Raw genomic sequence first — 21,889 nt, 5'->3', positions numbered from 1 at the left:
ACTCAGTGTAGGTAAAATGTTTCAATACAAAATGTGCACAATTGTGTGTCCATGGTGTAACTGATATAATCAAACTTTACATGGAACAAAGTTAACAAACACTACATTGTGCATTTTAAGACATGCATGGTACACATTTGCGTAAGTCACAGTGGACTTTCAGTACCACAAACTTTTTAAACAATGTCCATTACCCATACATTTGATTCCAGAACTTTGTTGATCTCTGATCTGAAGTCTGGATAACTGTCATAGTGGAGTGACAATTCCAACACACAGCCACAAGTATGCGCTATAGGTCTCCGCTGAAAGCCTTTTATTTGCGTAAAGATAATGCTAATGATTTTACCAAGAAATAAATCAGATCCTGTGCAAAATCTGAGAAACAGCGACAGTCGTTGCGGGTCAGACTCCCTCACATATGTAGTTACATACCTCTGAATGTCCTTCTCCTGGGTGTTCAGTGCCTCTGGGAAGGAAAGGGACTTCACAACTTTTCTGCTTGTCGGAAGCAGATACTCGTAAGTTGTTAAAATCTGCTCAATTTCTAGCCCAGCAGTTGAAAGTGTGGTTGCCCACTGATCAATGACATATGCAGGTTCTTGGAGCAGCTTTTTGTGTGCTAGCTCTTGAAGGATATCTCCAAAATTGTTGGCTGTTGGCCTTTTCCTACACAGGTAATTATCCAAAATCTCAAGTAATTCATCCTTGTCAACACTGTCAAAGTCTGATCGCCAAGATTCGAAAACTGCTCGGTCTCCTTCTGGAACAAACTTGAGGAAATTTTCAATTAAATCACTCTTGATATACCCAGAGGCTGCTTGTTCCAAAATCACTGGAGCTAGTCTGACAGGAAGATACTTTTCCTTCCGCCATCCAAAAGCTATTATACGGCCAACACTTTCCCACTGTGCTTGGCCAAAATCGTGACGAAGAAAAGGCACTTTCAAAGAACTACCCATGGTGCACTGGTCGTAAAAGTCATGCCAGAATTCAGAAAGACAGTCCCTTACTACTCCTCCATCATCATGCCCCATCTCAAAATTTCCATCTGGCAGTACAAGCTGGATTTTCACATTTTTGCTTAGAATACTTTCATCAGAAAAATGTGAAATAAGTTCAAGAAGTACATTTCCACGGTGAACAACTAGAATTCTTGGTGTTTTCTGACTTTCAGGAGACATAGGCAGTGTGTCATCCATGCTTTGCTCAGTAATGCCTCTATGATTATCTGTGACGAATGTAACTACGTTACTGTCTTCCAAAAGATCCAAAGTAAATGGTTCAGTGCTCACTACCTCTGTGGAGTGAAGAAAAGATATGCTTTGGGTGCTGGAAGTGTCTCTCTCATTCCCAATGTAGATAACATCTGGTACATCTGCATTTTGGGATGTATGAGATGACTGTTCTATAATAGGGGTGGAACTCTCAAAATCCTGAAAACTTAAATTTTCTTCAGAAAATTCTACATTTGCATTCCCCTGATTTTGTGTACTATTTTTTGTTTTTGTTGCCAAGTAGAACCTAAGAAGTGGCAATTTAGTGTCTTCGTACAATTTCCCCACTGTTGCACTTTCATCCACTGACATTTCCTGATAGTCTTTCAAGTCAAACTCAAATTCTGTGGTGTTCCCTTTCACATTCTTTCCATTTGGAAAAAAGAGACATGTCGCTTCTTTTATCAAATCTGCTTTGCTTGAATCCTTTGAGACATCAATTTTCCGTGTGCCCCCACCTTTTCTTGTTCTCACCTGTTTTAAAACCTTTTCTTCATCATCATAATGCATCCACCCCAATTCTATCTTCCTTACACTTTTCTCCGCATTTTTTGTGACCAATTTTTGAGTTGAGCCTTTTCCATATTCCTCAGTTCTTTGTTTTTTGGATAATTTGGATTTTAGGCGATCAAAAAGCTTTGATTTGCGAGTTTGGGGACAATCTTCCTGCCGCCTACAAAATCCAAGCACGGCCAGACGATCTCCATAAGATGGCAAGTATGTCTTCAGTTGCTCATCTGTCATCAGTAGAATGACACTGACATCAATCTAAAGAAAACAAATAGTGCAATACAATCATCTATTTAAATATGCACAGTATTACAGACATTTTGTTCTTTCCCATTATTGATATTGCAAGTCTGTTTAAACATACATAAATGAAAGCCAATTTTAATGCAACAAAGTATTTAAGTACTGTCACAGATTTAGAAACCAAGTACAGTGTGTGTGTATGCCTACGACTACCACTCATTTTGACGCTAAATATTACTGTAATTTAGGTTTAGTTAAATCTTACCTTTTCCTGTTCCAATTTTTCAATTGTTTCTTCTGGAACATTTCTTTGTCTTAAAAACTGTATCAAGTCACCCATTTCTGTGGACATATGCATGTTACAATTTCTTAGGATCATTGCCTGGTGGTGCAGTAAAATCACACCGATAACATAGCACAGAGGTGTTTAGAACAGATCAAATAACAGATTAAATTTCAAAAGCATACATTCGAAGAACCTCTTGTTAAAATCCCCTAATTTAACCAATAAAAAACAATGCGTGAAAATGAAATTTTAAGAAGTTTTTACATATTCGACCTCCCACCAAATATGAAACATTACGCTTGGTAAATAGATCACACATTGCTTGACATACAAGTAGCCAGACATGCAAACCTAATACACTAATCTAACTAGCTTTGTCTAACCGCAGTAAATAACATTTGCAGTTAACTCTATGCTGTATTCACTTGTGGTCTTAAATCACGAAGAACTGTATTCAGCACAATTTGTAAGTTTAAATTATTTTATTTATAATTCTAAAATCTGATCACGTGGACTGGCACTTATGCTAGATCTAGTTTATTAAGAATGCACAATAATAAATTGCAGTGAATTTTCCAAAAAACGCCATAGCATTAAAAACAACTGTAGTATGTGTTCTCGCAGACACTTTAGGTTGCTCTTTGGTCACAACGACTTTGGGAAACTCTCTCCCTATTAGCTATATCACGTTAAGCAGCCTACCCGAAAATCTAAACTGAGAACCATAAACTTGCCACCATGAAATTACGAATAACACAACTGCACTTACCTTAGATAATGATGCACAAAATACCATGCCCGCCATAAACGTAGTCGAAGATTTGGAGCTTCCTCCGGAAACGGAAAAAGCCTCAAGTCATTTAAATCGAAGTCATGAAAAAAAAAAATTCTCGTTGTAAAAAAAAAAAAAATATCGTTAGAAAAAAAAAATTCTCGTTGCAAAAAAAAAACGTTTCTCAAAATAACGAGAAACGTTCTCATTATTACGACTTAGTATCTCATAATAACGAGAAACTAAGTCATAATAATGAGAAAGTATCTCATAATAACGAGATACTAAGTCGTAATAATGAGAAAGTTTCTCGTTATTATGAGATACTAAGTCGTACAAATGAGAAAGTTTCTCGTTATTATGAGATACTAAGTCGTACAAATGAGAAAGTTTCTCGTTATTATGAGATACTAAATTGTAATAATGAGAAAGTTTCTCGTTATTATGACTTATTTTTTTTCTTTTTGTGGCGGAAACGGGCTTCCATAGAAAACAAAGCGGTCAGTTGAAGAGGAATAATATCAGTACTTTGTTTAAAACTGTGTGTAAAAAGCTGTCTCTTTATCATTAACAATAAGTTGTAAAACGTGAATGGGGAGTGACAGTCTTCAAGTTTGTGAGAAGATCGTGCCCTGGTGGAATAAAGGCACGAACAGCTTACAGCACCTAGAATTACCAGGAAGTATTTAGAGTAAAACGGTGTGTAAAAGCTGCCTTTATGAATGAGATAAATATATATATATATATATATATATATATATATATAAAATAGTAAAATGGAAGGGGAGTGGTAGATTTAAATTAATCGTGAAGTGGAGCACCCCCTGTATAAAGTAAAAGTGAGAAAAGCTTACAGTACCTGGTATTCCCAGGAGGTCTCCCATCCAAGTACTAACCAGACCCTACCCTGCTTGGCTTCCGAGATCGGATGAGATCGGGCATGTTCAGGGTGGTATGGCCATAAGCGAGAGACGCGACCAAAAACAGCCCTTTTGCATTACACGCCTCTATACATGCCAGTTAGTCCCATTGGATCCTACTCCTGGTTTTTTTTTTTTTTATCTGACTCACACTGCAGCCCCACCATCCAATCGGCAGCGCCGGACCCACACCAAACATTCACCAAACTACTCAGCCGGCAGCCTACCACAATTATTCCATTCTTTCCGCATCCGCACACTTCCTTCTTTTTAACTCCTTTTCAGTACTGCACAGGTTAATCGCCGCACGTCCCCCGCCGGCAAACATTACTCCTTTGCCTACTGCATGCAGGCTTCTCTTAACGACCCTCTGTTATCAACTCCGCTAACAGCCACAAAATCTCCGCCGCACGAAGCCCACTGGTAGCTGCTGAATCACATGCTTCCCCAAAACGTCGCGCTGTCAGAACACTGGGAGCTACACACACCAACAAGTCCATACTGCAGGCTGCAGCCAGAACAATTTTCTACATTCAAACATCGACGGCCTCTTCTCTCTAAAAATTCACCAGACCGCTTCTACCACCAGCAAGTTACAAAAAATAAAAATAACAACGTGAGCAAATGTTATATATATACATATATATACATATATAGATACAAGAAAAATAAAATACAAAGGGATAAATAGAATAAATAGGAATGAGAATACAAGGGAATTGCACATTCCCAGTATTGAACCAAAAAAACCAAAAGTATTGCACATTTCCAGTATTGAACTAAAAACCAAAAGTATTGCACAAGAGTATTGCACAGTGAAGTGAAGAGGCACTACAGCTTAGTTGTCCCCCCCTCCTTTGTCCACCTGTTTCCCCGCCCTCTCCCCACCAGAGAGGAGTTAAACAGCTTGATGGCGTATGGGACAAAGGAGTTTTTAAGTCTGTTGGTTCTTGTCTTTGGGAGAAGCAACCTGTCACTGAACAGACTCCTCTGGTTGTTTATGGCCGTGTGCAGAGGATGCCCAGCATTGTCCATAATGTCCAGCAATTTTTTTAGTGTCCTTTTCTCTGCCACTATCGCCATAGTGTCCAGCTTCATGCCGACCACAGAGCTAGCCTTCCTGATCAGTTTTTCCAGCCTGGATGAGTCCTTCTTTGCTGTGCTGCTCCCCCAACACACCACAGCATAGAAAAGTACTCCAGCAACCACTGACTGGTAAAACATCCTCAGGAGCTTCCTGCAGATGTTAAAAGACCTCAGTCTCCTGAGGAAGTACAGTCGGCTTTGGGCTTTTTTATACAGGTGCTCTGTGTTGCATGACCAGTCCAGTTTGTTGTCCACCCACAGCCCGAGATACTTGTATTTGTTGACCACCTCCACCTCCTCCCCCTCTATCTGAACCGGCAGTGGACCTTCTCTGGACCTCCCGAAGTCCACAACCAGTTCCTTGGTCTTTGAGGTGTTGAGTTGCAGGTGGTTTGTGTGACTCCATGTAACGAAATTCCTCACCAGACTTCTGTACTCCTCTTCCTGATCCTCCCAGATACACCCCATGATGGCTGTGTCGTCTGCAAACTTCTGAATGTGGCATAATTCAGAATTATAGCAGAAGTCAGAGGTGTACAGGGTGAAAAGAAGAGGGGACAGCACAGTTCCCTGTGGTGCTCCTGTGCTGCTGACCACAGTGTCAGACGTGATGTCCTTCAGCCTGACGTACTGTGGTCTGTCAGTGAGATAGTTGGAGATCCAAGCTATCAAGCAGGGGTCCACCTGCATCCTGTTCAGTTTTTCCTGGAGCATACGGGGCCGGATGGTATTAAAGGCACTAGAGAAGTCAAGAAACAGGATCCTGACCGTGCCTTTCCCCCCGTCCAGGTGTGAGTGGGCTCTATGTAGGAGGTACAGGATGGCATCCTCCACGCCGACATCCGCCTTGTATGCGAACTGTAGTGGGTCCTGGGCATGTTGTACCTGTGGTCGTAGGAGGTTAAGGAAGAGCCGCTCTAGAGTCTTCATAAGATGTGACGTCAGTGCCACCGGTCGGAAGTCATTCAACTCATTGGGCCGGTTCCTTTTGGGGACTGGTACAATGCAGGATGTCTTCCATAGGGCGGGCACTCTCCCCAGTTGCAGACTGAGATTGAATACTCGTTGTAGCGGCTCCCCAAGTTCAGCAGCACACGCCTTTAGCATCCTAGGACACACCTTGTCTGGGCCTGCTGCCTTTCTGGGGCAAAGCTTCCTCAGTTGTTTCCTGACCTGATCCACTGTAATACTGGGAGATGATTGGAAGGGGGGGGGGGGAGATGTCCTGCTGTTGAGAGAGGGGTTGTAGGAGGAGGGTGTCATAGTGTCCAGAAGGGGGGGGAAGTGAGGGAGGTAGGAAAGTGGTGAGAGGGCTCTGTAGTAAAGATGAGGGTGGGGGGGTTGTGGGCTGGTCAAACCTATTGAAGAAGTTGTTAAATTCGTTTGCCTTCTCCACCGTCCCCCCCACTAAGCTGTTCTTGATGTTATAGCCTGTAATGGTTTTCACACCATTCCAGACCTCCCTCATATTGTTCCTCTCCAACTTCTGCTCCACCTTCCTCCTGTAGGTGTCCTTTGCTTCCCTCAGGCAGCGTTTCACCTCCCGCTGTGCTGCTTTCATCTCCTCCTTCACTTTGCTCCTGAAAGCCTTCTTCTTCATGTTGAGGACAGCTTTGACTTCCTGTGTTACCCACGGTTTATTATTAGGATAACACCGTACCGTCTTAGCAGGGGCAACCGTGTCCACACAAAAGTTGAGGTAGTCTGTCAGACAGTGTGTCGCCCCCTCTATGTCCTCCCCATGTGGGCTCAGAAGCACATCCCAGTCTGTGGTGTCGTAGCAGTCTCTCAGAGCGTCCTCCTTTTCTGGAGTCCATCTCCTGATGGAGCGTGTTGTGACAGGCTGCCTTTGGACGAGGGGTGTGTATTGTGGCTGTAGGTAAACCAGGTTGTGGTCTGACTTCCCTAACGGGGGGAGGGGGGTGGCTCTGTATGCGTCTCTCACATTTGCATACAGTAAGTCAATTGTCCTGTTGCTCCTTGTGGGGCAATCCACAAACTGGTGAAAAGCAGCCAGAGTAGAGTCCAGTGTGGCATGATTAAAGTCTCCAGATATAATAATGAAAGCCTCTGGGTTTTGTGTCTGCAGTCTTGCTGTAACTGTGTGTATTTTCTCGCAGGCAGCTGCTGCGTCGGCCCTCGGAGGGATGTAAACACACACACAGATCACATGACTAAACTCCCGAGGTAAATAATATGGCCGCAAGCTAACGGCTAGCAGCTCCAGGTCCGGACGGCATACCGAAACTTTAACGGAGACATGTCCAGGGTTGCAGTATCTGTTGTTAATGTAGACAATGAGTCCCCCACCTCTGCTTTTTCCGCTGGCCTGCGTGTCCCTATCGGATCTCACGAATGTGAAACCGCATAGGTCTACGTTAGCCTGTGGCGTTAGCTCGGTTAGCCACGTCTCCGTGAAGATAAACAAACTGCACTCACGATATAGTCGGTGGTTGTTCAAAGCACACAGTTCATCCATTTTGTTATGTAGCGAGTTCACGTTGCCCATTATCACTGTCGGGATTGATGGTTTGAATCGCCTCCGGTGATCCGCTTTCCTCGCTCCAGCCTTGCAGCCTCTGTAGCTCCTCTTTATCTCAGCTGGAATGTTGTGTCGCATGCCGGTCTGTTCCTGTGTTCTTAGCGCCAGCAGCTCCGCTCTCAAATAGATGCAGGAGCTGGTTCCAGAAGTTTTAAAAAGTGCATTATCCATCTTGTATCGCTATATCCAAGAGATAAAAGTAAAGTAACTAGAGAAAGTGAAATAAAGTTTAAAAGCCTAGTCTAAAAAAAGTTAAAGGTTAAGAAAAGGTGCGGTGTTGCAGAGCTACTTGGAAAGGCTGCCGTCACTCCAGCGCCATCTTGAATTACACGCCTCTATACATACTAGTTGGTCCCATTGGATACTACTAATGTTCTTTTTTTTTTTTTTATCTGACTCACACTGAAGCCCCACCATCCAATCGGCAGCGCCGGACCCACACCCAACATTCACCAAACTACTCAGCCGGCAGCCTACCACAATTATTCCATTCTTTCCGCATCCGCACACTTCCTTCTTTTTAACTCATTTTCACTACCGCACAGGTTAATCGCCGCACGTCCCCCGCCGGCAAACATTACTCCTTTGCCTACTGCATGCAGGCTTCTCTTAACGACCCTCTGTTATCAACTCCGCTAACAGCCACAAAATCTCCGCCGCACGAAGCCCACTGGTAGCTGCTGAATCACATGCTTCCCCAAAACGTCGCGCTGTCAGAACACTGGGAGCTACACACACCAACAAGTCCATACTGCAGGCTGCAGCCAGAACAATTTTCTACATTCAAACATCGACGGCCTCTTCTCTCTAAAAATTCACCAGACCACTTCTACCACCAGCAAAGAAGTTTCCATCCCTAATTCCTCTGTGATTCCCACTAACCTAAACATTAAGCTGGCATTGAAGGGTGTGAATTACCCCGGCCAATCTGTTCTTTTAAATACAGCTTTTAGCAAGTTTTGAAAGGAGAAGAGCAGAACTTGCTATGCCAATAATATCGAGTCTTCTGTGGCGAAGTGGTTTTTGCATAGAAAACAAAGCGGTCAGTTGAAGAGGAATAATATCAGTACTTTGTTTAAAACTGTGTGTAAAAAGCTGTCTCTTTATCATTAACAATAAGTTGTAAAACGTGAATGGGGAGTGACAGTCTTCAAGTTTGTGAGAAGATCGCGCCCTGGTGGAATAAAGGCACGAACAGCTTACAGCACCTAGAATTACCAGGAAGTATTTAGAGTAAAACGGTTTCTAAAAGCTGGCTTTATGAAAGAGAGAAAAAAAAAATATATATATATATAAAATAGTAAAATGGAAGGGGAGTGATAGATTTAAATTAATCGTGAAGTGGAGCGCCCCCTGTATAAAGTAAAAGTGAGAAAAGCTTACAGCACCTGGTATTCCCAGGTGGTCTCCCATTCAAGTACTAACCAGACCCTACCCTGCTTAGCTTCCGAGATCAGACGAGATCGGGCGTGTTCAGGGTGGTATGGCCATAAGCGAGAGATGCTACCAAAAACAGCCCTTTTGCATTACACGCGTCTATACATGCCAGTTAGTCCCATTGGATCCTACTCCTGGTTTATTTATTTTTTTATCTGACTCACACTGCAGCACCACCATCCAATCGGCAGCGCCGGAACTACACCAAACATTCACCAAACTACTCAGCCGGCAGCCTACCACAATTATTCCATTCTTTCCGCATCCGCACACTTCCTTATTTTTAACTCCTTTTCACTACCGCACAGGTTAATCGCCGCACGTCCCCCGCCGGCAAACATTACTCCTTTGCCTACTGCATGCAGGCTTCTCTTAACGACCCTCTGTTATCAACTCCGCTAACAGCCACAAAATCTCCGCCGCACGAAGCCCACTGGTAGCTGCTGAATCACATGCTTCCCCAAAACGTCGCGCTGTCAGAACACTGGGAGCTACACACACCAACAAGTCCATACTGCAGGCTGCAGCCAGAACAATTTTCTACATTCAAACATCGACGGCCTCTTCTCTCTAAAAATTCACCAGACCGCTTCTACCACCAGCAAAGAAGTTTCCATCCCTAATTCCTCTGTGATTCCCACTAACCTAAACATTAAGCTGGCATTGAAGGGTGTGAATTACCCCGGCCAACCTGTTCTTTTAAATACAGCTTTTAGCAAGTTATGAAAGGAGAAGAGCAGAACTTGCTATGCCAATAATATCGAGTCTTCTGTGGCGAAGTGGTTTTTGCATAGAAAACAAAGCGGTCAGTTGAAGAGGAATAATATCAGTACTTTGTTTAAAACTGTGTGTAAAAAGCTGTCTCTTTATCATTAACAATAAGTTGTAAAACGTGAATGGGGAGTGACAGTCTTCAAGTTTGTGAGAAGATCGCGCCCTGGTGGAATAAAGGCACGAACAGCTTACAGCACCTAGAATTACCAGGAAGTATTTAGAGTAAAACGGTTTCTAAAAGCTGCCTTTATGAATGAGTGAAAAAAAAAAAAAATATATATATATATATAATAGTAAAATGGAAGGGGAGTGATAGATTTAAATTAATCGTGAAGTGGAGCGCCCCCCGTTTAAAGTAAAAGTGAGAAAAGCTTACAGCACCTGGTATTCCCAGGAGGTCTCCCATCCAAGTACTAACCAGACCCTACCCTGCTTAGCTTCCGAGATCAGACGAGATCGGGCGTGTTCAGGGTGGTATGGCCGTAAGCGAGAGAAACTACCAAAAACAGCCCTTTTGCATTACACGCCTCTATACATGCCAGTTGGTCCCATTGGATACTACTAATGTTCTTTCTTTTTTTTTAATCTGACTCACACTGCAGCCCCACCATCCAATCGGCAGCGCCGGACCCACACCCAACATTCACCAAACTACTCAGCCGGCAGCCTACCACAATTATTCCATTCTTTCCGCATCCGCACACTTCCTTCTTTTTAACTCATTTTCACTACCGCACAGGTTAATCGCCGCACGTCCCCCGCCGGCAAACATTACTCCTTTGCCTACTGCATGCAGGCTTCTATTAACGACCCTCTGTTATCAACTCCGCTAACAGCCACAAAATCTCCGCCGCACGAAGCCCACTGGTAGCTGCTGAATCAGATGCTTCCCTAAAACATCGCGCTGTCAGAACACTGGGAGCTACACACACCAACAAGTCCATACAGCAGGCTGCAGCCAGAACAATTTTCTACATTCAAACATCGACGGCCTCTTCTCTCTAAAAATTCACCAGACCGCTTCTACCACCAGCAAAGAAGTTTCCATCCCTAATTCCTCTGTGATTCCCACTAACCTAAACATTAAGCTGGCATTGAAGGGTGTGAATTACCCCGGCCAACCTGTTCTTTTAAATACAGCTTTTAGCAAGTTTTGAAAGGAGAAGAGCAGAACTTGCTATGCCAATAATATCGAGTCTTCTGTGGCGAAGTGGTTTTTGCATAGAAAACAAAGCGGTCAGTTGAAGAGGAATAATATCAGTATTTTGTTTAAAACTGTGTGTAAAAAGCTGTCTCTTTATCATTAACAATAAGTTGTAAAACGTGAATGGGGAGTGACAGTCTTCAAGTTTGTGAGAAGATCGTGCCCTGGTGGAATAAAGGCACGAACAGCTTACAGCACCTAGAATTACCAGGAAGTATTTAGAGTAAAACGGTGTGTAAAAGCTGCCTTTATGAATGAGATAAATATATATATATATATATATATATATATATATATATATATATATATAAAATAGTAAAATGGAAGGGGAGTGGTAGATTTAAATTAATCGTGAAGTGGAGCGCCCCCCGTTTAAAGTAAAAGTGAGAAAAGCTTACAGCACCTGGTATTCCCAGGAGGTCTCCCATCCAAGTACTAACCAGACCCTACACTGCTTGGCTTGCGAGATCAGACGAGATCGGGCGTGTTCAGGGTGGTATGGCCGTAAGCGAGAGATGCTACCAAAAACAGCCCTTTTGCATTACACGCGTCTATACATGCCAGTTAGTCCCATTGGATCCTACTCCTGGTTTTTTTTTTTTTTTTATCTGACTCACACTGCAGCCCCACCATCCAATCGGCAGCGCCGGACCCACACCAAACATTCACCAAACTACTCAGCCGGCAGCCTACCACAATTATTCCATTCTTTCCGCATCCGCACACTTCCTTCTTTTTAACTCCTTTTCAGTACCGCACAGGTTAATCGCCGCACGTCCCCCGCCGGCAAACATTACTCCTTTGCCTACCGCATGCAGGCTTCTCTTAACGACCCTCTGTTATCAACTCCGCTAACAGCCACAAAATCTCCGCCGCACGAAGCCCACTGGTAGCTGCTGAATCACATGCTTGCCCAAAACGTCGCGCTGTTAGAACACTGGGAGCTACACACACCAACAAGTCCATACTGCAGGCTGCAGCCAGAACAATTTTCTACATTCAAACATCGACGGCCTCTTCTCTCTAAAAATTCACCAGACCGCTTCTACCACCAGCAAAGAAGTTTCCATCCCTAATTCCTCTGTGATTCCCACTAACCTAAACATTAAGCTGGCATTGAAGGGTGTGAATTACCCCGGCCAATCTGTTCTTTTAAATACAGCTTTTAGCAAGTTTTGAAAGGAGAAGAGCAGAACTTGCTATGCCAATAATATCGAGTCTTCTGTGGCGAAGTGGTTTTTGCATAGAAAACAAAGCGGTCAGTTGAAGAGGAATAATATCAGTACTTTGTTTAAAACTGTGTGTAAAAAGCTGTCTCTTTATCATTAACAATAAGTTGTAAAACGTGAATGGGGAGTGACAGTCTTCAAGTTTGTGAGAAGATCGCGCCCTGGTGGAATAAAGGCACGAACAGCTTACAGCACCTAGAATTACCAGGAAGTATTTAGAGTAAAACGGTTTCTAAAAGCTGGCTTTATGAAAGAGAGATAAAATATATATATATATATAAAATAGTAAAATGGAAGGGGAGTGCTAGATTTAAATTAATCGTGAAGTGGAGCGCCCCCCGTTTAAAGTAAAAGTGAGAAAAGCTTACAGCACCTGGTATTCCCAGGAGGTCTCCCATCCAAGTACTAACCAGACCCTACACTGCTTAGCTTCCGAGATCAGACGAGATCAGGCGTGTTCAGGGTGGTATGGCCGTAAGCGAGAGATGCTACCAAAAACAGCCCTTTTGCATTACACGCGTCTATACATGCCAGTTAGTCCCATTGGATCCTACTCCTGGTTTTTTTTTTTTTTATCTGACTCACACTGCAGCCCCACCATCCAATCGGCAGCGCCGGACCCACACCAAACATTCACCAAACTACTCAGCCGGCAGCCTACCACAATTATTCCATTCTTTCCGCATCCGCACACTTCCTTCTTTTTAACTCATTTTCACTACCGCACAGGTTAATCGCCGCACGTCCCCCGCCGGCAAACATTACTCCTTTGCCTACTGCATGCAGGCTTCTCTTAACGACCCTCTGTTATCAACTCCGCTAACAGCCACAAAATCTCCGCCGCACGAAGCCCACTGGTAGCTGCTGAATCACATGCTTCCCCAAAACATCGCGCTGTCAGAACACTGGGAGCTACACACACCAACAAGTCCATACTGCAGGCTGCAGCCAGAACAATTTTCTACATTCAAACATCGACGGCCTCTTCTCTCTAAAAATTCACCAGACCGCTTCTACCACCAGCAAAGAAGTTTCCATCCCTAATTCCTCTGTGATTCCCACTAACCTAAACATTAAGCTGGCATTGAAGGGTGTGAATTACCCCGGCCAATCTGTTCTTTTAAATACAGCTTTTAGCAAGTTTTGAAAGGAGAAGAGCAGAACTTGCTATGCCAATAATATCGAGTCTTCTGTGGCGAAGTGGTTTTTGCATAGAAAACAAAGCGGTCAGTTGAAGAGGAATAATATCAGTACTTTGTTTAAAACTGTGTGTAAAAAAGCTGTCTCTTTATCATTAACAATAAGTTGTAAAACGTGAATGGGGAGTGACAGTCTTCAAGTTTGTGAGAAGATCGCGCCCTGGTGGAATAAAGGCACGAACAGCTTACAGCACCTAGAATTACCAGGAAGTATTTAGAGTAAAACGGTTTCTAAAAGCTGGCTTTATGAAAGAGAGATAAAATATATATATATATATATAAAATAGTAAAATGGAAGGGGAGTGCTAGATTTAAATTAATCGTGAAGTGGAGCGCCCCCTGTATAAAGTAAAAGCGAGAAAAGCTTACAGCACCTGGTATTCCCAGGTGGTCACCCATCCAGGTACTAACCATACCCTACCCTGCTTAGCTTCCAAGATCAGACGAGATCGGGCGTGTTCAGGGTGGTACGGCCGTGAGCGAGAGATGCAACCAAAAACAGCCCTTTTGCATTACACGCGTCTATACATGCCAGTTAGTACCATTGGATCCTACTCCTGGTTTTTTTTGTTTTTTATCTGACTCACACTGCAGCACCACCATCCAATCGGCAGCGCCGGACCCACACCAAACATTCACCAAACTACTCAGCTGGCAGCCTACCACAATTATTCCATTCTTTCCGCATCCGCACACTTCCTTCTCTTTAAGTCCTTTTCACTACCTCACAGGTTAATCGCCGCACGTCCCCCGCCGGCAAACATTACTCATTTGCCTACCGCATGCAGGCTTCTCTTAACGACCCTCTGTAATCAACTCCGCTAACAGCCACAAAATCTCCGCCGCACGAAGCCCACTGGTAGCTGCTGAATCACATGCTTCCCCAAAATGTCGCGCTGTCAGAACACTGGGAGCTACACACACCAACAAGTCCATACTGCAGGCTGCAGCCAGAACAATTTTCTACATTCAAACATCGACGGCCTCTTCTCTCTAAAAATTCACCAGACCGCTTCTACCACCAGCAAAGAAGTTTCCATCCCTAATTCCTCTGTGATTCCCACTAACCTAAACATTAAGCTGGCATTGAAGGGTGTGAATTACCCCGGCCAATCTGTTCTTTTAAATACAGCTTTTAGCAAGTTTTGAAAGGAGAAGAGCAGAACTTGCTATGCCAATAATATCGAGTCTTCTGTGGCGAAGTGGTTTTTGCATAGAAAACAAAGCGGTCAGTTGAAGAGGAATAATATCAGTACTTTGTTTAAAACTGTGTGTAAAAAGCTGTCTCTTTATCATTAACAATAAGTTGTAAAACGTGAATGGGGAGTGACAGTCTTCAAGTTTGTGAGAAGATCGCGCCCTGGTGGAATAAAGGCACGAACAGCTTACAGCACCTAGAATTACCAGGAAGTATTTAGAGTAAAACGGTTTCTAAAAGCTGGCTTTATGAAAGAGAGATAAAATATATATATATATATATATATATATATATAAAATAGTAAAATGGAAGGGGAGTGCTAGATTTCAATTAATCGTGAAGTGGAGCGCCCCCTGTATAAAGTAAAAGCGAGAAAAGCTTACAGCACCTGGTATTCCCAGGAGGTCTCCCATCCAAGTACTAACCAAACCCTTCCCTGCTTAGCTTCCAAGATCAGACGAGATCGGGCGTGTTCAGGGTGGTACGGCCGTGAGCGAGAGATGCAACCAAAAACAGCCCTTTTGCATTACACGCGTCTATACATGCCAGTTAGTCCCATTGGATCCTACTCCTGGTTTTTTTTGTTTTTTATCTGACTCACACTGCAGCACCACCATCCAATCGGCAGCGCCGGACCCACACCAAACATTCACCAAACTACTCAGCTGGCAGCCTACCACAATTATTCCATTCTTTCCGCATCCGCACACTTCCTTCTCTTTAAGTCCTTTTCACTACCTCACAGGTTAATCGCCGCACGTCCCCCGCCGGCAAACATTACTCATTTGCCTACCGCATGCAGGCTTCTCTTAACGACCCTCTGTAATCAACTCCGCTAACAGCCACAAAATCTCCGCCGCACGAAGCCCACTGGTAGCTGCTGAATCACATGCTTCCCCAAAATGTCGCGCTGTCAGAACACTGGGAGCTACACACACCAACAAGTCCATACTGCAGGCTGCAGCCAGAACAATTTTCTACATTCAAACATCGACGGCCTCTTCTCTCTAAAAATTCACCAGACCGCTTCTACCACCAGCAAAGAAGTTTCCATCCCTAATTCCTCTGTGATTCCCACTAACCTAAACATTAAGCTGGCATTGAAGGGTGTGAATTACCCCGGCCAATCTGTTCTTTTAAATACAGCTTTTAGCAAGTTTTGAAAGGAGAAGAGCAGAACTTGCTATGCCAATAATATCGAGTCTTCTGTGGCGAAGTGGTTTTTGCATAGAAAACAAAGCGGTCAGTTGAAGAGGAATAATATCAGTACTTTGTTTAAAACTGTGTGTAAAAAGCTGTCTCTTTATCATTAACAATAAGTTGTAAAACGTGAATGGGGAGTGACAGTCTTCAAGTTTGTGAGAAGATCGCGCCCTGGTGGAATAAAGGCACGAACAGCTTACAGCACCTAGAATTACCAGGAAGTATTTAGAGTAAAACGGTTTCTAAAAGCTGGCTTTATGAAAGAGAGATAAAATATATATATATATATATATATATATATATATATATAAAATAGTAAAATGGAAGGGGAGTGCTAGATTTCAATTAATCGTGAAGTGGAGCGCCCCCTGTATAAAGTAAAAGCGAGAAAAGCTTACAGCACCTGGTATTCCCAGGAGGTCTCCCATCCAAGTACTAACCAAACCCTTCCCTGCTTAGCTTCCAAGATCAGACGAGATCGGGCGTGTTCAGGGTGGTACGGCCGTGAGCGAGCGATGCAACCAAAAACAGCCCTTTTGCATTACACGCGTCTATACATGCCAGTTAGTCCCATTGGATCCTACTCCTGGTTTTTTTTGTTTTTTATCTGACTCACACTGCAGCACCACCATCCAATCGGCAGCGCCGGACCCACACCAAACATTCACCAAACTACTCAGCTGGCAGCCTACCACAATTATTCCATTCTTTCCGCATCCGCACACTTCCTTCTCTTTAAGTCCTTTTCACTACCTCACAGGTTAATCGCCGCACGTCCCCCGCCGGCAAACATTACTCATTTGCCTACCGCATGCAGGCTTCTCTTAACGACCCTCTGTAATCAACTCCGCTAACAGCCACAAAATCTCCGCCGCACGAAGCCCACTGGTAGCTGCTGAATCACATGCTTCCCCAAAACGTCGCTCTGTCAGAACACTGGGAGCTACACACACCAACAAGTCCATACTGCAGGCTGCAGCCAGAACAATTTTCTACATTCAAACATCGACGGCCTCTTCTCTCTAAAAATTCACCAGACCGCTTCTACCACCAGCAAAGAAGTTTCCATCCCTAATTCCTCTGTGATTCCCACTAACCTAAACATTAAGCTGGCATTGAAGGGTGTGAATTACCCCGGCCAATCTGTTCTTTTAAATACAGCTTTTAGCAAGTTTTGAAAGGAGAAGAGCAGAACTTGCTATGCCAATAATATCGAGTCTTCTGTGGCGAAGTGGTTTTTGCATAGAAAACAAAGCGGTCAGTTGAAGAGTAATAATATCAGTACTTTGTTTAAAACTGTGTGTAAAAAGCTGTCTCTTTATCATTAACAATAAGTTGTAAAACGTGAATGGGGAGTGACAGTCTTCAAGTTTGTGAGAAGATCGCGCCCTGGTGGAATAAAGGCACGAACAGCTTACAGCAGCTATAATTACCAGGCAGTATTTAGAGTAAAACGTGTGTAAAAGCTGCCTTTATGAATGAGAGAAATAAGAAATATATAAAATAGTAAAATGGAAGGGGAGTGATAGATTTAAATTAATCGAGAAGTGGAGCGCCCCCTGTATAAAGTAAAAGTGAGAAAAGCTTACAGCACAGGGTAATCCCAGTAGGTCTCCCATCCGAGTACTAAGCAGACCCTATCCTGCTTGGCTTCTGAGATCAGACGAGATCGGGCGTGTTCAGGGTGGTATGGCCGTAAGCGAGAGATGCTACCAAAAACAGCCCTTTTGCATTACACGCGTCTATACATGCCAGTTAGTCCCATTGGATCCTACTAATGTTCTTTTTTTTTTTTTTATCTGACTCACACTGCAGCCCCACCATCCAATCGGCAGCGCCGGACCCACACCAAACATTCACCAAACTACTCAGCCGGCAGCCTACCACAATTATTCCATTCTTTCCGCATCCGCACACTTCCTTCTTTTTAACTCCTTTTCACTACCGCACAGGTTAATCGCCGCACGTCCCCCGCCGGCAAACATTACTCCTTTGCCTACTGCATGCAGGCTTCTCTTAACGACCCTCTGTTATCAACTCCGCTAACAGCCACAAAATCTCCGCCGCACGAAGCCCACTGGTAGCTGCTGAATCACATGCTTCCCCAAAACGTCGCGCTGTCAGAACACTGGGAGCTACACACACCAACAAGTCCATACTGCAGGCTGCAGCCAGAACAATTTTCTACATTCAAACATCGACGGCCTCTTCTCTCTAAAAATTCACCAGACCGCTTCTACCACCAGCAAAGAAGTTTCCATCCCTAATTCCTCTGTGATTCCCACTAACCTAAACATTAAGCTGGCATTGAAGGGTGTGAATTACCCCGGCCAATCTGTTCTTTTAAATACAGCTTTTAGCAAGTTTTGAAAGGAGAAGAGCAGAACTTGCTATGCCAATAATATCGAGTCTTCTGTGGCGAAGTGGTTTTTGCATAGAAAACAAAGCGGTCAGTTGAAGAGGAATAATATCAGTACTTTGTTTAAAACTGTGTGTAAAAAGCTGTCTCTTTATCATTAACAATAAGTTGTAAAACGTGAATGGGGAGTGACAGTCTTCAAGTTTGTGAGAAGATCGCGCCCTGGTGGAATAAAGGCACGAACAGCTTACAGCACCTAGAATTACCAGGAAGTATTTAGAGTAAAACGATTTCTAAAAGCTGGCTTTATGAAAGAGAGATAAAATATATATATATATATAAAATAGTAAAATGGAAGGGGAGTGCTAGATTTAAATTAATCGTGAAGTGGAGCGCCCCCTGTATAAAGTAAAAGCGAGAAAAGCTTACAGCACCTGGTATTCCCAGGTGGTCACCCATCCAAGTACTAACCATACCCTACCCTGCTTAGCTTCCAAGATCAGACGAGATCGGGCGTGTTCAGGGTGGTACGGCCGTGAGCGAGAGATGCAACCAAAAACAGCCCTTTTGCATTACACGCGTCTATACATGCCAGTTAGTACCATTGGATCCTACTCCTGGTTTTTTTTGTTTTTTATCTGACTCACACTGCAGCACCACCATCCAATCGGCAGCGCCGGACCCACACCAAACATTCACCAAACTACTCAGCTGGCAGCCTACCACAATTATTCCATTCTTTCCGCATCCGCACACTTCCTTCTCTTTAAGTCCTTTTCACTACCTCACAGGTTAATCGCCGCACGTCCCCCGCTGGCAAACATTACTCATTTGCCTACCGCATGCAGGCTTCTCTTAACGACCCTCTGTAATCAACTCCGCTAACAGCCACAAAATCTCCGCCGCACGAAGCCCACTGGTAGCTGCTGAATCACATGCTTCCCCAAAATGTCGCGCTGTCAGAACACTGGGAGCTACACACACCAACAAGTCCATACTGCAGGCTGCAGCCAGAACAATTTTCTACATTCAAACATCGACGGCCTCTTCTCTCTAAAAATTCACCAGACCGCTTCTACCACCAGCAAAGAAGTTTCCATCCCTAATTCCTCTGTGATTCCCACTAACCTAAACATTAAGCTGGCATTGAAGGGTGTGAATTACCCCGGCCAATCTGTTCTTTTAAATACAGCTTTTAGCAAGTTTTGAAAGGAGAAGAGCAGAACTTGCTATGCCAATAATATCGAGTCTTCTGTGGCGAAGTGGTTTTTGCATAGAAAACAAAGCGGTCAGTTGAAGAGGAATAATATCAGTACTTTGTTTAAAACTGTGTGTAAAAAGCTGTCTCTTTATCATTAACAATAAGTTGTAAAACGTGAATGGGGAGTGACAGTCTTCAAGTTTGTGAGAAGATCGCGCCCTGGTGGAATAAAGGCACGAACAGCTTACAGCACCTAGAATTACCAGGAAGTATTTAGAGTAAAACGGTTTCTAAAAGCTGGCTTTATGAAAGAGAGATAAAATATATATATATATATATATATATATAAAATAGTAAAATGGAAGGGGAGTGCTAGATTTCAATTAATCGTGAAGTGGAGCGCCCCCTGTATAAAGTAAAAGCGAGAAAAGCTTACAGCACCTGGTATTCCCAGGAGGTCTCCCATCCAAGTACTAACCAAACCCTTCCCTGCTTAGCTTCCAAGATCAGACGAGATCGGGCGTGTTCAGGGTGGTACGGCCGTGAGCGAGAGATGCAACCAAAAACAGCCCTTTTGCATTACACGCGTCTATACATGCCAGTTAGTCCAATTGGATCCTACTCCTGGTTTTTTTTGTTTTTTATCTGACTCACACTGCAGCACCACCATCCAATCGGCAGCGCCGGACCCACACCAAACATTCACCAAACTACTCAGCTGGCAGCCTACCACAATTATTCCATTCTTTCCGCATCCGCACACTTCCTTCTCTTTAAGTCCTTTTCACTACCTCACAGGTTAATCGCCGCACGTCCCCCGCCGGCAAACATTACTCATTTGCCTACCGCATGCAGGCTTCTCTTAACGACCCTCTGTAATCAACTCCGCTAACAGCCACAAAATCTCCGCCGCACGAAGCCCACTGGTAGCTGCTGAATCACATGCTTCCCCAAAACGTCGCTCTGTCAGAACACTGGGAGCTACACACACCCAGAAGTCCATACTGCAGGCTGCAGCCAGAACAATTTTCTACATTCAAACATCGACGGCCTCTTCTCTCTAAAAATTCACCAGACCGCTTCTACCACCAGCAAAGAAGTTTCCATCCCTAATTCCTCTGTGATTCCCACTAACCTAAACATTAAGCTGGCATTGAAGGGTGTGAATTACCCCGGCCAATCTGTTCTTTTAAATACAGCTTTTAGCAAGTTTTGAAAGGAGAAGAGCAGAACTTGCTATGCCAATAATATCGAGTCTTCTGTGGCGAAGTGGTTTTTGCATAGAAAACAAAGCGGTCAGTTGAAGAGGAATAATATCAGTACTTTGTTTAAAACTGTGTGTAAAAAGCTGTCTCTTTATCATTAACAATAAGTTGTAAAACGTGAATGGGGAGTGACAGTCTTCAAGTTTGTGAGAAGATCGCGCCCTGGTGGAATAAAGGCACGAACAGCTTACAGCAGCTATAATTACCAGGCAGTATTTAGAGTAAAACGTGTGTAAAAGCTGCCTTTATGAATGAGAGAAAAAAGAAATATATAAAATAGTAAAATGGAAGGGGAGTGATAGATTTAAATTAATCGAGAAGTGGAGCGCCCCCTGTATAAAGTAAAAGTGAGAAAAGCTTACAGCACAGGGTAATCCCAGTAGGTCTCCCATCCAAGTACTAACCAGACCCTATCCTGCTTGGCTTCTGAGATCAGACGAGATCGGGCGTGTTCAGGGTGGTATGGCCGTGAGCGAGAAAAACTACCAAAAACAGGCCTTTTGCATTACACGCCTCTATACATGCCAGTTAGTCCCATTGGATCCTACTCCTGTTTTTTTTTTTTTTTTTTATCTGACTCACACTGCAGCCCCACCATCCAATCGGCAGCGCCGGACCCACACCAAACATTCACCAAACTACTCAGCCAGCAGCCTACCACAATTATTCCATTCTTTCCGCATCCGCACACTTCCTTCTTTTTAACTCCTTTTCACTACCGCACAGGTTAATCGCCGCACGTCCCCCGCCGGCAAACATTACTCCTTTGCCTACCGCATGCAGGCTTCTCTTAATGACCTTCTGTTATCAACTCCGCTAACAGCCACAAAATCTCCGCCGCACGAAGCCCACTGGTAACTGCTGAATCACATGCTTCCCCAAAACGTCGCGCTGTCAGAACACTGGGAGCTACACACACCAACAAGTCCATACTGCAGGCTGCAGCCAGAACAATTTTCTACATTCAAACATTGACGGCCTCTTCTCTCTAAAAATTCACCAGACCGCTTCTACCACCAGCAAAGAAGTTTCCATCCCTAATTCCTCTGTGATTCCCACTAACCTAAACATTAAGCTGGCATTGAAGGGTGTGAATTACCCCGGCCAACCTGCTCTTTGAAATACAGCTTTTAGCAAGTTTTGAAAGGAGGAGAAGAGCAGATAATATGCCAATAATATCGAAT

General features: G+C 43.8%; 10 non-coding genes and 2 pseudogenes across 10 annotated transcripts; all 12 read right to left on the bottom strand.

Annotated features, from left to right (window-relative positions):
• Positions 1 to 3,935: 3,935 nt before the first annotated feature.
• Positions 3,936 to 4,054, bottom strand: LOC125734825 (5S ribosomal RNA). Its single transcript, XR_007394128.1, has one exon. It is a non-coding gene; the product is annotated as a 5S ribosomal RNA (ribosomal RNA).
• Positions 4,055 to 9,012: 4,958 nt separating this feature from the next.
• LOC125733466 (5S ribosomal RNA) lies at positions 9,013 to 9,131 on the bottom strand. The gene has a single exon (XR_007392811.1). It is a non-coding gene; the product is annotated as a 5S ribosomal RNA (ribosomal RNA).
• Positions 9,132 to 10,216: 1,085 nt separating this feature from the next.
• Positions 10,217 to 10,335, bottom strand: LOC125734357 (5S ribosomal RNA). The gene has a single exon (XR_007393673.1). It is a non-coding gene; the product is annotated as a 5S ribosomal RNA (ribosomal RNA).
• Positions 10,336 to 11,442: 1,107 nt separating this feature from the next.
• LOC125736831 (5S ribosomal RNA) lies at positions 11,443 to 11,561 on the bottom strand. Its single transcript, XR_007396099.1, has one exon. It is a non-coding gene; the product is annotated as a 5S ribosomal RNA (ribosomal RNA).
• A 1,080-nt stretch (positions 11,562 to 12,641) lies between these two features.
• On the bottom strand, positions 12,642 to 12,760 carry LOC125734900 (5S ribosomal RNA). Its single transcript, XR_007394202.1, has one exon. It is a non-coding gene; the product is annotated as a 5S ribosomal RNA (ribosomal RNA).
• A 1,081-nt stretch (positions 12,761 to 13,841) lies between these two features.
• Positions 13,842 to 13,960, bottom strand: LOC125730890 (5S ribosomal RNA). Its single transcript, XR_007391182.1, has one exon. It is a non-coding gene; the product is annotated as a 5S ribosomal RNA (ribosomal RNA).
• Positions 13,961 to 15,053: 1,093 nt separating this feature from the next.
• On the bottom strand, positions 15,054 to 15,172 carry LOC125729909 (5S ribosomal RNA). Its single transcript, XR_007390304.1, has one exon. It is a non-coding gene; the product is annotated as a 5S ribosomal RNA (ribosomal RNA).
• A 1,099-nt stretch (positions 15,173 to 16,271) lies between these two features.
• Positions 16,272 to 16,390, bottom strand: LOC125729899 (5S ribosomal RNA). The gene has a single exon (XR_007390293.1). It is a non-coding gene; the product is annotated as a 5S ribosomal RNA (ribosomal RNA).
• Positions 16,391 to 17,462: 1,072 nt separating this feature from the next.
• On the bottom strand, positions 17,463 to 17,581 carry LOC125732078 (5S ribosomal RNA; annotated as a pseudogene).
• Positions 17,582 to 18,661: 1,080 nt separating this feature from the next.
• On the bottom strand, positions 18,662 to 18,780 carry LOC125730649 (5S ribosomal RNA). The gene has a single exon (XR_007390955.1). It is a non-coding gene; the product is annotated as a 5S ribosomal RNA (ribosomal RNA).
• A 1,089-nt stretch (positions 18,781 to 19,869) lies between these two features.
• LOC125729888 (5S ribosomal RNA) lies at positions 19,870 to 19,988 on the bottom strand. The gene has a single exon (XR_007390287.1). It is a non-coding gene; the product is annotated as a 5S ribosomal RNA (ribosomal RNA).
• Positions 19,989 to 21,060: 1,072 nt separating this feature from the next.
• On the bottom strand, positions 21,061 to 21,179 carry LOC125732053 (5S ribosomal RNA; annotated as a pseudogene).
• Positions 21,180 to 21,889: the final 710 nt, after the last annotated feature.

The sequence above is a fragment of the Brienomyrus brachyistius genome, chromosome 2, assembly GCF_023856365.1.
Source record: "Brienomyrus brachyistius isolate T26 chromosome 2, BBRACH_0.4, whole genome shotgun sequence".
Taxonomy (NCBI): Eukaryota; Metazoa; Chordata; class Actinopteri; order Osteoglossiformes; family Mormyridae; genus Brienomyrus; species Brienomyrus brachyistius.
Note: the sequence above shows the minus strand (reverse complement) of the source record. Positions and strands in the feature narration are given on the sequence as shown.